Genomic DNA, 15379 nt, shown 5'->3' on the forward strand with positions numbered 1-15379 from the left:
TTGTTGTTTCGTAAAGGCGACTATGATGGTCTGACACAGTATTTAAATTCTATACAGTGGTACCAACTGATTATGTTACCAACAGCAAATTCAAAATGGGAAGCATTCAAAGAATTTATCTTGGAAGCTACTAGGCTTTACATACCAAAGAAATTCAAGGTTTAGGCCTAAATGGATGTCAGACGAACTAAAGAGACATATGGCATTGAAGAAAAATGCATGGGATACATATAAATTAATGGTTGACATGAAAGCCTATGACATATATAAGCGGGTCTGTAACCAAGTCACAAATGAGATTAGGCAGGCAAAATCAGATTATGAGAAATCCTTGGCAAAGGATACAAAGAAAAACAGAAAAGAGTTCTTTACCTATGTAAACTCTAGAAGGAAAGGGATGAATCAGATTGGTCCACTGGATATTGATGATCCTGCTCAGGTGGCAAACAAACTAAACGAATATTTTGCATCTTCATTCACACATGAGGAGTTATTCAGGAAGGCGAATGCCAGAAGTAAAGTAAACTCTAGCAGTGAGCTAGATGATTTTGTAATAACTGAGAGAAAAGTGGAGGAGAAATTGTTGAGGATAAATATAAAAAAGGCACCCGGGGTGAATGGGATCTATCCAGTTATATTAAAGGAGGCAGCAAAGGAAATAAGCATACCCTTAGCCATAATTATGAGAGCTTCTTTGGACTCAAGGGAGGTACCCATAGACTGGAGATGTGCAAATGTGACCAAAATTCACAAAGGAGGATGAAAGGCTGACACAAGTAATTATAGACCTGTGAGTTTAACTTCTGTTCCAGGAAAATTAATGGAGGCACTGGTTAAAGAAGCACTGCAGGATTATCTAGACAAGACTTTATTTATAGCTCGGACACAGCATGGTTTTGTTAAGGGAAAGTCTTGCCTGACCAATTTGATTCGATTCTATGATGCAGTCACAAAAGAACTGGATGCAGGGAATAACTTTGATATTATATATTTGTATCTTAGAAAGGCTTTTGATACTGTTGCACATGGAAGACTGCTGCACAAATTGGAGCAGTGTGGCATTGAAGGCAAATTGCTGCTATGGATAAAGGGATGGTGAGTAGGAGAAGACAGAGAGTGGTAATGAATGGATACTGCTCATCATGGACTAATGTCATTAGAGGAGTCCCTCAGGGTTCAGTGTTTGGTCCTTTTTTTTTTTTGTATTTATAAATGATATTGATGATGGTATATCAAGCTTAATGTCCAAGTTTGCAGATGAAACAAAGGTTGGCAGTGTTGTTAAGGACACTACTGACATTATGCTGCTGCAACAGGATCTGGAAAGGTTGAGCAGATGGGCTGAGAGGTGGCAAATGAAGTTTAACATTGACAAATGTAAAGTACTACATATGGGAAACAGTAACACCAGAGCAACGTATCAACTTGGTCGTACTACACTGACAGTGGTAGAGAATGAAAAGGACCTGTGCGGGTAATTGTGCAGGTAGATATGAAGTTCTCTGAGCAGTGCATACGGGCTGGAAGAGTAACTCATGGTGTCTTGTCAATGATATACAGGAATTTTTCTAGCAGCGATATGGAGGTGATTATTCCCTTGTATAAGGCAATAGTCAGGCCACACCTTGAGTACTGTATACAGGTCTGGAGGCTTCATTTAAAGAAGGATGTAGAGCTGCTGAAACGAGTACAGAGAAGGGCAACAAGATTAGTGAATGGAACAAAGGGTTGCTCTTACGAAGAAAGGCTTATGTTTTGCAAATTACAGTGTCTGGAGACTAGGCACCGGCGAAGTGATCTGATAGAGGTGTATAACGCCTTGAATGGTTTGAGCATGCTCAATGCTGATGGGATTCTTCCTCTTGCTCAGAATAATCACCTGAGAGGGCCTAAATTCAAATCGAGGAAAGAGAGATGTAGAATAGATGTGAGGAAATTTGCCTTTAGCCAGCGGTTATTTGCTTGGTGGAACAGACTTCCATTCCTTGTTGTGGAAGTTGATAGCCTAAATAAATTTATGGCTCAGCTAGACAGGTATTTCAAACGATCAGAGGGGTAAAATGGGAGGTTTTTTTTTTTTTTTTTTTTTTTGGCTGATGCTGCATAAGCTTGCTTTCTTGCATCATATGCCTCTACTAATGCTAATTCTGTAGAGAAATGCAGAACAGATGCTTATTAAACTCTAACGGGGAGCTAAATAATTTTATAATAACAAAGAAAGGTGGAGGAGAAATCGTTGAAATTGTTAAAAATGAGTTTGAGTTGCACTGTACAGTGATTTTACGCAGTTCGAGAAAGGCTCTTGGTATCATTAGCTTAGTTTGCGATGCGGTTGATTGGAATTTTTTTGGTGATCTGATCATGCGTATGTCTGTTTTCAAGAGTTGTTGATGAGATGATCTGCTTTGTTCTTGATATGAACATTATGATTAGTTTTATATTTCTGAATAAGTTTCTCAGTTTTCCAGTGGTTGCATGTTGTAGCATAAGCGTGTTCTTTTTTGCAGTTTGGACATACTGGTTTGGGTACAGCACAGGCTTTGCACTTGTTTTCAACTGACCCACACTTTGCACAAGCAGGGGTTCCCCGGCAAGCTGTCTGGGAATGTCAGTACTTCTGACACGATAGCAGGTTTGGTTTGTTTGTTATTTAGTTTTTAGGAGCATTAGCAACTAAGGCCATATTGCACTGGGGATATGCGGTGGTCATTCTCTGACCTTTTTGTATCCTCCGTATTTGGTGGTCATGGGCTCGAACCTTGGTCTAATCAAGAAGCGAGCAGGTTTGGAATATATGGTCTGACATTACAGACCAGATAACCGGCCTTAATGGATGCTGGGCGATGTGGTGTATTAAAGGCCAAATGAGATTGTGTGTAGGAGTCAGAACTCCATTTTTTCTGGTGGAGATTCTCTTGACCTGCATAATTCCTTCTTCTTTAAGTTCTTCAAGCATCTCCTCTTCAGACACATATAGTAAATCCCAGTCAGAGATCACTCCTTTAGAGATGTTCAGTGATCTATGGGTTGTCACAGTTACTGGTAGTCCAGCAAAGAGATTAATGTTCAAGAGCCACTCTGAAAGTTTAGCATTAGAGGTCTCAATCAGAATATCTCCTAACCTAAGTCCTTTTACAAATTTTGGAGCTCCAGCTCTACTTTCTAATTCATTTTATACTCTAAATGGCGAGAGTTTGTGAATTGCATTTTCATATAGTTGAGTGCATAATCAGGAAAAAAATTGGAGGAGGATAGATCTCGGAGTCAGTTTTCCAGCATTCAGAAGTTCCTCCTATAGAACTATCTCTCTTTTTATATGTCTGGAGTGCATCTGACAGCTCAGATAAGTCAACGTTTGATTTACTCATGACATACTCTTTTTCTTCAAGGTTACCAGCCCCACCACGTAAAGTCAAGAGCGGTGCTACCTAGTGACCCAAGTGAAGAGAGGGTTAGTATTAACTAAAAATAGAAAAAGGGGATTAAAGAAAGGTAATTTCCTTTCTAGGTTATATTATTTGAATAGATCAATTTAATTCTGATACTCAAGAGTTAACGGACTTGCGAAACTCAGGAGAAACGTATTTACAGTAAAGCGTACCAGATAATCACTACAAAAAGATGCTATGGTCAGTATTATATCACTTGGCACTCAGGGCCAATGTATAAAGAAAAGAGATGGGACAGGAGTTAGAGGGGAGAGGGGAGGGGAATTAGTTAGTTATTTTTGTTTTTTAGGAGCATTAGCAACTAAAGTCATATTGCTCCGGGGATATGCGGTGGTCATTCCCTGACCTTTCCACATCCTCCGTATTTGGTGGTCATGCGCTTGAACGGAGAGGGGAGGCTATTAGCAATAGTAGAAGCATATGATGCAAGAAAGCAAGCTTATACAGCATCAGCCAAAACAAAAGCTGTCAACTTCCACAACAACAGATGGAAGTTTGTTCCAGCAATCAAATGTTCTGCACATCTATTCTACAACTGTCTTTTCTCAGTTTGAATCTGTGCCCCTTCAGGTTTGTAATCTGGGTGAGAGAAAGAATCTCATCAGCATTGAGCCTGCTCAATCCATTCAAGGCCTTATACACCTCAATCAGATTGCCTCACAGGTGACAAGTCTCTAGAATTTGCAATTTGCAGAACTTAAGCCTTTCTTCATAAGAGAACTGCTTTGTTCCCTCACCCTTCTCTGTACTCATTCCTGCAACTCTACATGCTTCCTAAAATGAAGCTTCAGGATCTGTACGCAGTACTCAAGGTGTGTGTCCTGACCATTGCCTTATACAAGGGGATAATTCCCTCCTCATCACTGCTCACAAAATCACAAAATATCATTGACAGAACCCCATGACCTACTCTGGCAGCCTGTCTGCACTGCTCAGAAAAATTTGTATGTGACTGCACAATTACCCACAGGTCTCTTTCTTTCTCCACTAGCCTGACTGCAACATCACCCAGCTGGTACACTTCTCTGGGGGTTACTACTACTCATTGTCAATTTTAAATTTCAGTTGCCACTTCTCAGCCCATCTGTCCAACTTTTCCAGATCCTGTTGGAGCAACATACTGTCATTACTGTTATTAACAACCCTGCCGATCTTTGTATCATCTACAAACTTTGACATTAAGCTTGATATACCTTCATCAATATCATTGATAAATATACTAAACAACAACAATGGACCCAACAACAAATGCTGAGGGACACCAATAATAATATTAGTCCATGTAGAGCAGTATCCATTGATTAGCACTCTGTCTTCTCCCACTCCACCATCTGTTTATTCATTCTAGCAACTTGCCCTTAATGCCATACAGCACCAATTTGTACAGTAGTCTTTCATGTGCAAATGTGCAACAGTATCAAAAGCATTCCTGAAATCCAAGTATATGATATCAAAATTATTTTTTTGCAACCAGTTCCTTTGTGACCACGTCATAGTATCCAATCAGATTGGGCAGACAAGACTTTCCCTAGACAAACCCATGCTGAGTCTGAATTAATACTGCAGTCTTGTCTAGATGATCCTGCAATGCTTCTTTAACCAGTGACTCCATTATTTTCCTGGAACAGAAGTTAAACCAACAGGTCTGTAATTACTCATGTCACCTTTCAATCCCCCTTTGTGAATTGGGGATACATTTGCACATCTCCAATTCATGTGGACTTCCCCCAAGTCCAAAGATGCTCTCATAATTATGGTTAAGGGTTTGTTTATTTCCTTTGCCGCCTCCTTTAATATAACTTTTTGATAGATTCCATCTACCCCAGTTGCCTTTCTTCTTCAATATTTTCTTCAACAATTTCTCCTCCACTTTGCTCTCAGTTATTACAAAATCATTTAACTGCCTGTTACAGTTTGATACACATCTGGCCCTCTCCTCTTTGAATAACTCCTCATGTGTGAATGCAGATATAAAATACTCATTTAGTTTGGCAAATACCTGAGAATGATCATTTACAATCAAACCATTGATATCAAGTGAACCAATCTGATTCATCCCCTTCCTTTTAGAGTTTTTATAAGTAAAGAAGTCTTTTCTGTTTTTGTTTGCATCCTTTGCCAAAGATTTCTCATAATCTGTCTTTGCTGGCCTAACCTTTTTGACTTGAATACAGACTAATTGTGTATACCATAGGCTTCTGTGTCACCTGACAATTTATGTGCATCCCATGCATTTTTCTTCTCTGCACTGTGCCTCATTAGTTCATCTGACATCCATTTGGGCCTAAACCTAGAACAGTATTCCTTAGTTGGTATGTAAAGCTTAGTAGCTTCCAAGATAAGTTCTTTGAATGCTTCCCATTTTGAATATGCTCTTGGTAACATCATCAGTTGGTCCCGATGTATAGAACTTAATTTTTGAGATCTCTGTAGTCAATTTCATAAAAGCGAAAACCCTTAATTTTGCCCGATAGTAATCACATATTTAAGTAAATCCCACATCAGTACACTGCGATCACTATCACCTTGTGGTTCCTTTATCTGTAAATTCTTAATGAATGAATAATCACTACTGATAATCAGATAAAGAGTGTTACCTCTTGTTGCCTCTCTAACCTGTTACTGTAGAAAACAATCACCCAATAAATCCACAAAAGCCTTGCCAGTATACGAGTGACCAACCCACAAGTTCAGTCTATATCTGGGAACTTAAAATCCCCCAATGTAAGACACTCTGATTGACTGGCCCACTCTACCCTCATTTTTCCTTTCCCAGTGCTTATGTCACGCCAAACTGACTCAACATTGCACTGTCCATCTATGTCAACTGGATGCACTTCCTTAGATTTTATGTGTTTCTTAACTAACAGCATAACACCTGCTTCCCTCCTATCCTATCTATCCTTTCTGTACACATTGTGCTCCCCAAATTCCAATTCTGCAACCCTTATATCTGAGTGACACCACGTCTCCGATATTCCAACAATATCTGCCTTGGATGTCTTAACCAGCACTTCAAATTCATCAAATTTGTTTACTATACTCCTAGCATTGGTGTATATACAAGTATACATGCACCTGTTCTTACCCGTCACCACCAAATACGGAGGATGTGGAAAGGTCAGGGAATGACCACCGCATATCCCGGAGCAATATGCCCTTAGTTGCTAATGCTCCTAAAAACCAAATAACAAACAAAACAACCTGTTCTTACTCTTAGTTACTCTAACACAGCCCATGTATTTACTTGTTTCATGACTCCCAGCAGTTCCTGAAATCTCCACCAACTTGCTTTCTGGGCTGCAGCTCATTCCAATGGCAGCAGTGCACGAATCATTTGAAGAAGCACATAAACTCTAAGCCAGACATCCAGTTAACATGAGTGGCTAGTAAAATTTCGAGTCAGTTTGGTGTGAAATAAGCACTGGAAAAACAAAAATGAGAGTAGGGGTATGATGTAGGCCTAATGACTGTGATGAGTGATTACAGAAAAATCAAGTCGTCCAGTAAATCAGAATGTCATACAATGGACGATTTTAATTTCCCAAATATTAACTGGAAATTGTGAATTGGTCACTTGAACGGCAGCAGAACTTTTCTAGTTTTGCTGGATGACTGCAAGAAGAGAAATCAATACTTAATTTTTATTATCAACACTTCATGCTTAAGAATCTGCAGATAAAGGTAACACTAGGTGGCAGCGAACACAGTGTTCTGATGTGGGATTTAGTTAATGATGAAAAGAGGAAAATGGAAGGAATTTTGCTTTTGTAAAGGTGACACTACAATGGTCTCAGAGTTCCTCAAATCTATTCAGTTTTAACAATTCTTTTAACAATTGGGACCAAGTGACGACATTACCAACAGCAAATTCTAAATGGGAAACATTCAGCAAAATAATAGTAGAAGCTACTAGGCTTTTTATACCAACCGACAGATAAGTTCGAGGCTTACAACAAAATGGATGTCAGATGAACTGAGGCTTGAGGCAGAAAAGAAAAATGCATTGGATGCATATCCCATGCATTTTTATTCTCTAGATTATATCTACTGCAATATTAGGTGATACATTAGTCTACAGTAGATATAAAATACTCTGCAATTAAGTTACAAGGAAGGTTAGCCAAGCTAAGACAGATTACAAGAAATCTCTGATAAAAAATTCGAAGGAAAGCAGAAAAGTTTTATTTACTTAAGATTTACTTCTAGTGTTATGTTATCACAAGAAGGAAAGGGATGCATGACATTAATCAATTGCTTGTGGGGTAGGCCGTTTGGGGTCTGAAAGTATGGAGCGAGCCTAAATAGAAGTATCTAGAGGCATGGATGGCTACCAAAAAAAAGTTCTCTAGTGTCAAATGCATTCACTTTGGCATAGCTCTCGCCTCTGAATATGTAACTTTGTTTTCTGATATGCATTTCTGATTTTTTTTTTCTTGTTTCCACAATTCACCTATTTTAGAGGAGACAAGATGGTGACCTTTGCAACTGAGACAGTAAGGATATTTATTCAGATTGGGTATGCTCTTTCGAACCACAGTTTGTATATATATTGCTCCACCCGCCTCGAAACACCATCTGGGAGTGGTCAATTTCTGTCATTTATAGCATCTCACTTATAGAATCTGGAATGTATGGCTGAACTCTGAAACTCAGTTTTGAGCAATGCTAGGCAAATTTGGAGTGCTAAAAGTGAGTATAATACTCAGTGTCACTGTTTAGCATCAGATTCTCTTCATGTAGATCAATTAATACCATATAGGATTCCAGGAGAATATTTCAAAGCAGTATTTGAAATCAATTAAAATTTGCATGCTTTACTGCATTCAATTTTCAACCATGGCAATCGTTACACTCCAACTGAAGACCAAGGCCACCCATTAACTAAAGAAGAGCCAAAAAGCTTAAGAGCTATCCCATCAGTATCGCAAATTTTTATATGTATAGCAGATTTGCCTTTTCAGGAGATTCAGTACAATTTAAAAAGATATTAGTACCTGAGAGAGAACCAAGGATAATGATCATTGTCTCAAAGTTGAACATAAGCCCAAGCTTTAACAGTGTGTGTGGCCACTGTCTTCAGTAGGAATAGAATTATCCTCATGATCAAAAATCAAACGCAGTACAGAATTTAATGGATTGCTTTTTGGTCATGCACTTTCTGAACAATTTCTTCTTCTGGGAGGGTTAACAGATCCCATTCTTTTGTTATCTCTCATTGAAAGTCTGTCAAAGGTTTGTGAAACATTCTGAAACAGTTTGTCCAGAATGTTTTAGTTGAGTTTCCACTAAGCCTATTTCCCATTTCTGGTGTACCTTGCAGCAGATTCAATGTTTCAGCACAAGGAAGAGAGAAAGTTAACTCATCAATTGATCTGAAAGCAAGTGCAGGATGAAAAGTGATGGAATATCCTGTATAAAAGAACTGGCTTAATTAACCTCTTGGGCTCAAACAAAAATGTCATGATTATTTGGTAACAACTAGCAGAGTTCATTGATTCTAAATGTGAGAAAAAGTAAAGCCGATATTTTTGTTTCTTGTTAATCTCTCACATACCCCCAGGGGTATGCGTATTCTCGGTTGAATAACGCTGCTCTAGAGTAATGCTTGTATGACTAGAAGCTACTCTTTATAACAGTAAAGGGACAAACTGGATTTCAAATGAAATTTGATATCAAGTTGCATCAATACCTTGATGATACTATTGCTCAACTTTTTTAAACATTAAACCCTAATTGAGGGTTGAAGTCTTAAAAGGGTTGTGTAATGGCATCTTTATGCTTTTTCATACAACACACATCTATTCTGTAACTATCCTTTTACTGCATAAATTTAAGCAGAAAAATTGTGGTTCAGAAAAGTTGTGTGGAAAATTACTTTCAAGCCAGAAAAAATTCATTATTGGAATCAACTTCTGCATTGTGTTGTGCATGTGAGAAATATGAATAAATATAAATAAGGATTGGGCAAATGTGGAATCGAGGATAATGTGTATTGAAATAAATGCTCGGATTATAGCATTAAAAAAAAAAAAAAACACATAAAAATACAATAAATTATAAAAAAATTTTCAAACAAAAAAAAGAGAGAGAGATACAATATAAAATTAAGTTTCAAATCACTGCAAATAAAATACAAGCAACTTATGAAGCAAAATGTAATTGTATGGAATAGTTATAATAAAATAGCTGTAATATGTTTGATACAGTAAATAAAAGAAATGTTTTTTTTTTAAATAAATAAATAAATAGATCCAATCTGTTTGATACAGTAAATGAAATAAATAGTTGTACTTGGTTTACTTAAAGGTGATCACATAGCTGGTCCAGAACTTGGCTACTGCTGGTGTTCTCCTTGCTATTTTTTCTGCTATTGGTATTATTTACTTCTAATTATTCCTATGCAAATGTGGCACCAGTGTGCTTCATCATAAGGTTCAAAAATTTGGTCAGTGTAGCCTATTTCCTTTATTGTAATTCATTTAAGTCTGATTGTTCTTAATGTGAACTACTACCAAGCAATGCCTGTTACAAGTAATATATCTTTATTTTTACTTAATAGATAACAGAGCAGCAAAGGCTCAATACCTTCTACATTATATCTACATAATATTATCTATACAATATCGGTGTAGATACACCATAGATAACTCTTAAGAAACTATGATGGTAGTTAGTGTGGGAGGCATTATTTGCTCTGTATCACCAACCCTAATCTTTGAGCGAGAGAATACGATATGTCCGTATTTTAAAAACAATTTAAATGCTTTGAAATCAAATAAATAATGAATCCATACTTTTAATACTTTAAAAACTAACATTAAAAAAAAAAAACATTAAGACTCTTCTGAAACATTAAGAAACAAAAGAATTTTGTTACTTCCCTGAAGCAGATAGGGCCTTTCGACCAGGATCATGATCACAGGAAAGTGAAACTGCAGGTATTGCGGCAGAATTTTATAGAATGGAGATTAGTTGCAATCCTGGTGCATGTGCGTGAAGGACTATGAATCTGAGATGGGGTAGGTGCAATGTACATTGACTGAATTTTGATGCAATTTAATTTCGAGTGTCTCCAAAATTAATAGTTTGGTGTAATCATTTTGGATGATGAGAATTTTTGCTCCACTGAATAGAAAAGTGCAGCATTCACTGATTGCATGAATGTGAATTCGAAAGCAGTTCCAACGTTCTCAATACGAGAACATCATCTCATTCTTGTTATTTGGTTTTTTTTTTAGGAGCATTAGCAACTAAGGCCATATTGCTCTGGGGGGGGAATATTCGGTGGTCATTCCCTGACCTTTCTGCATCCTCCATATTTGGTGGTCATGGGCTCGAACCCTGGTCTAATCAAGAAGTGTATGCTACGCACTGCTGCTCCTGCCCACCTGGCTATGGAGGCGCCAATCTCATTCTCGTATTGAGTGTACAACAGGTGGATCCCTGGTATGACGAGTAGCAATCCTTGCAAAATACATTGTAGACAAAATCATTTACTTTGAACTTAGAAGAGGATTGGACTTCATGGTTTTTAAGGGCAGCATGTAATTTCGTTGTGGGTTTGGCTATGATTTTGAATTGTGTCTTCGAAAATACTATTTAGTTGTTTGAACCATTGTTCAATATACAGTAAAGCAATAAAATATTTTTTTATGTTATTATTGTTGATTACTGGAGAGGTATTGTGTAATCTTTTTTGCTTGCAACCTTATTTCGTTTATAACAGGGAGGATTAACCTTCTATTTTGAAATCTGTTTCTTAGTGTTTGTATTTGTGTTTAGGTCTGATTCAGATGTTGAGTATTTGTAGGCACTGAGAAATTAATTTAGGATAATGGAATGGATCTTTTATAGGTGAAGGGATGGTAGCTATTGTAATGAAGAAACATTCCAGTGTTGGTGGCCTTTCTGTATATTCTGAATTGAATTTTGTTCATAACCATGAAGAAAGGTGTTAAATGTATTATTTCAATAAATCTTATCACTATTGAAATAATATGTTTAACACCCTTTCTTCCATGGGTCACATACTATGGTAGATCTGGACGACATACTCTGCATCACAGATGTGAGTTTGGTCCTTGAGATGGTCACAGACATTCTCTCAGATAGGCCAGACAAGTTGTATTTGCGACCTGGGGTCTAAAATGCTGATGGAACAGATATTCAGGTGACATTCAAATCAAGTGAACCCAATTTCGGCGAAGTCTGAACTGTCTGTGACAGCCAAATCCTCTGCTTGCACCTTCACGATGGTGGGACTGTTAGTAATCCTGGGTATAACCTCCATGCACAAGCACACTGTGGGTGACCACCGAGGTGTGAACCAACGTAAGCAGAGATCGAGGTGTGGTGCCCACACAACATGAAGGAATGCTGCCCCTCTGTGTTACAAGACAATACTAGGTGGTAGATGACTCTCATCAACCGCTGCAATACCACCACTTTGTTTATTGGAGGCTTGAAGTGGTGGAACCCAGGTTTAGTCTCTAGAGCTAAGTTCCAGTCAGCCCTACCCCCATCTCTTCCATCATGCAGTATGACTAATGACTTTTGAGGTTATGATGAACATCATGGCAAGATCCAATCTTCCTTACATTTTGAGGGTACAGCTCTAAAATGGTTTTTGCAGCCTGACCACTAGTTAGTACATGGGACCGAACCTATTGGTAACTCTTTAGGAGGCTTCCTGATCAGCTAGTGAATAATCTTGCTACCTCTACTCTTCTCTGCCAGATAATAACTGGAGGGAGTCCGAGTAGTGTGTATGCGGGGAGCATTGTCGAGGCCACGTTATGTCAAGGATCTGGGTATATTCTTACTATGTGTATGCCATATCCAAAAATTTTATTACTTTATACAGGGGTATCTCCCCCTCCCACTTTTTCTTACTATTGAATACCATGAATTGTCAAACTAATAGAGTAAGCTTATCTGCAAAAAGATCTAACCTCCCAAACACTTCCTACTTCATTTCACAAATATACATGGTCTCAATTCTAATCTCAACGATGTCCATTTCCACTTGCAGTCTGCCAAACCCCATGTACCTTTTCTGACAAAATCTCAGTTATTGGTTGATTGAACTACTGCTCATCTCAGTTGCCCAAATTATTTGCTGTATGATTCCTTTAACCTCAAAGGTGGTACTTATGCATATGACCGTTCCAATATTCCCTGTCAGAGACTTGGTAATTTGGAATCTCCTCTCTTTGATCGTCTCTGGCTTAAAATCTCTCTGCCTCATTCATCTGTTGTCTCTGCTGTTCTCCCAACTCCACAAATCACTTGGAGCTCTTTGACTTCCTCTCTTTGCAACTTGACTTTTTCCAGTCCAACTTTCCTAACAATGAGGTAATTTTCCTTAGTGATTTTAATGTTCACAACTCCAGCTGGCTTCCTTTTCTAGTCACACTGACCCAACAGGTCGAGATGCTGAGGCTTTTGGAATCACTAATGACCTTGCATAGATTGTTCATTTACCTACAAGAATACCAGACAATCCTAATCATACGGCCAACATGCATGATCTTTTTCTCACAAACAACCCTTCTAAGTACACAATTGAAGTGATTGGTCCTTTAGGCACCTCAGATCACAACTAGGTGATTGTCTCTTCTCCAATGGAGCCTTTATCTTATGGCTATTCCCAACCTCATGCTGTTTGACATTACAAGAATGCAAAATAGGATGACCTGCAAGATTTCTTTATTTATTTGGAATATATATTTTGTTTATTTGGAATATATATTTTGTCTTATATCAGTCCAAACTAAATTTTGAACAGGCTAAGAGTAGAAAACTTGCTTCTTGCCCTAATCACTGGTGAAATTTTCCCAATTCAAGTGGCGATCACACATATAGTGATAAACATCTATTACATTTTCACCTTCAGCAGACTGAAAATGTATTATGGCTCACTGTACAACATTAGCATTAGTAGAGCAAGAAAGCACATGATGCAAGAAAGCAAGCTTATACAGCATCAGCCAAAAAAAAACCCTTCTCATTTCACTGATCCATTCAGCAATCAACCCTGCTGGCTACAGGAAAACTTCTCCAAATATATTCTACAAATGTCTTTCCTCAGTTTGAATCTATACACCTCAGGTTGCCGAACTTAAGCCTTTCTTCATAAGAGCAATCCTTTGTTCCCTTCACCAGTCTTGTTGCCCTTCTCTGAACTCGTTCTAGCAACTCTACATCCTTCCTGAAATGAGGCTTCCAGACCTGTATGCAGTATTCAAGGTGTGGCCTGACCTTTCCTTATACAAGGGGATAATCACTTCCATATCCCTGCTCGCAAAATTCCTGTATATCACTGACAAGACCCCAAGATCTACTCTGGCAGTCTGCCTGCACCGCTCAGAAAACTTCATATCTGACTGCACAATAAACCCCACATTTGAGGAATCTGCATTCTGCTTCATGCATATTAGCATTAGTAGAGGCATATGATGCAAGAAATCAAGCAAGCTTATACAGCATCAGCCAAAAAAAATTTCACATTACACCATCCGTTCGCTCCAAAAGTTTGTCAACTTGCTTGAATTTATTTAAGTTATCAACTTTCAAAATTACAGATGGAAGTTTGTTCCAGCAATCAACTACCCATGGCTAAAGGCAAATTTCCATACATCTATTCAACAACTGTGTTTCCTCAATTTCAGTTTATGCACCCTCAGGTTTGTTATTTTTATTGTTATTTTGTTTTTTTTAGGAGCATTAGCAACTAAGGCCATACTACTCCGGGAATATGCGGTGGTTGTTCCCTGACCTTTCCGCATCCTCCATATTTGGTGGTGACGGGCTCGAAACCCGGCTCAGGTTTGTAATCTGAGCAAGAGGAAGAAGGCGCCTCCGTAGCCAGGTGGGCAGGAGCAGCAGTGCGTAGCGCATGCTTCTTGATTAGACTGGGGTTCGAGCCTGTGACCACCAAATACGGAGGATGCGGAAAGGTCAGGGAATGACCACCGCATATCCCCAGAGCAATATGGCCTTAGTTGCTAATGCACCTAAAAAAAAAAAAATAAATAAATAACAAGAGGAAGAATCCCATCATCATTGAGCCTGCCCAATCCATTCAAGGACTTATACACCTCAATCAGATTACCTCGCAGGTGCTGAAATCTGTAAGTCTACAGATGCTGAAATTTGCAGAACTTAAGCCATTCTTTGTAAGAGCACCCATTTGTTCCCAACATCAGTCTTGTTTCCCTTCTCTATAGGGGATAATCACCTCTTTATCTCTGCTAGATAATATTCCTGTGTATCATTGACAAGACCCATGGCAGCCTGTCTGCACTGCTCAGAAAACTTCATATCTGATTGAACAATTACCCCCAGGTCTGTTTCATTCTCCACTACCCGGAATATAACACCACCCAGTTGGTACATTTCTCTGAGGTTAATACTACCCATATGCAGTACTTTGCATTTGTCAATGTTAAACTTCAGTTACCACTTCTCTTCCCATCTGCCCAACTTTTCCAGATCCTGTTGCAGCAGCATACTGTAATTACTGTTATTAACAACCCTACCAACCTTTGTATCATCTGAAAACTTTGATATTAAACTTGGTATACCTTTATCAATATCAATCATAAATATACAAAACAACAATGGGCTCAACACCGAACCCTGGGGGACACCACTAATAACATTAGTCTATGACGAGCAGTGTCCATTGATTACCACTCTCTGTCTTCTCCCACTCAACCATCCTTTTATCCATTGTAGAAACTTGCCCTTAATGCCATACTGCTACAATTTGTACAGTAGTCTTCCATGTGCAACAGTATCAAAAGCTTTCCTGAAATCCAAGTATGTAATATCAAAATTATATTTTGCATCCAGTTCCTTTGTGACCATGTCATAGTATCCGATCAAAGTGGTCAGACAAGACCCCTTAACAAACCCATGCTGTG

General features: G+C 38.4%; 1 protein-coding gene across 1 annotated transcript in view; it reads right to left on the reverse strand.

Moving 5' to 3' along the window:
- The window catches only part of LOC150087120 (twitchin-like), a 3511780-nt gene that overhangs the window by 2774906 nt on the left and 721495 nt on the right, over positions 1–15379 (reverse strand).

Source organism: Mastigoproctus giganteus, chromosome 4, assembly GCF_048544385.1.
Source record: "Mastigoproctus giganteus isolate SK-2022 chromosome 4, ASM4854438v1, whole genome shotgun sequence".
Lineage (NCBI taxonomy): Eukaryota > Metazoa > Arthropoda > Arachnida > Uropygi > Thelyphonidae > Mastigoproctus > Mastigoproctus giganteus.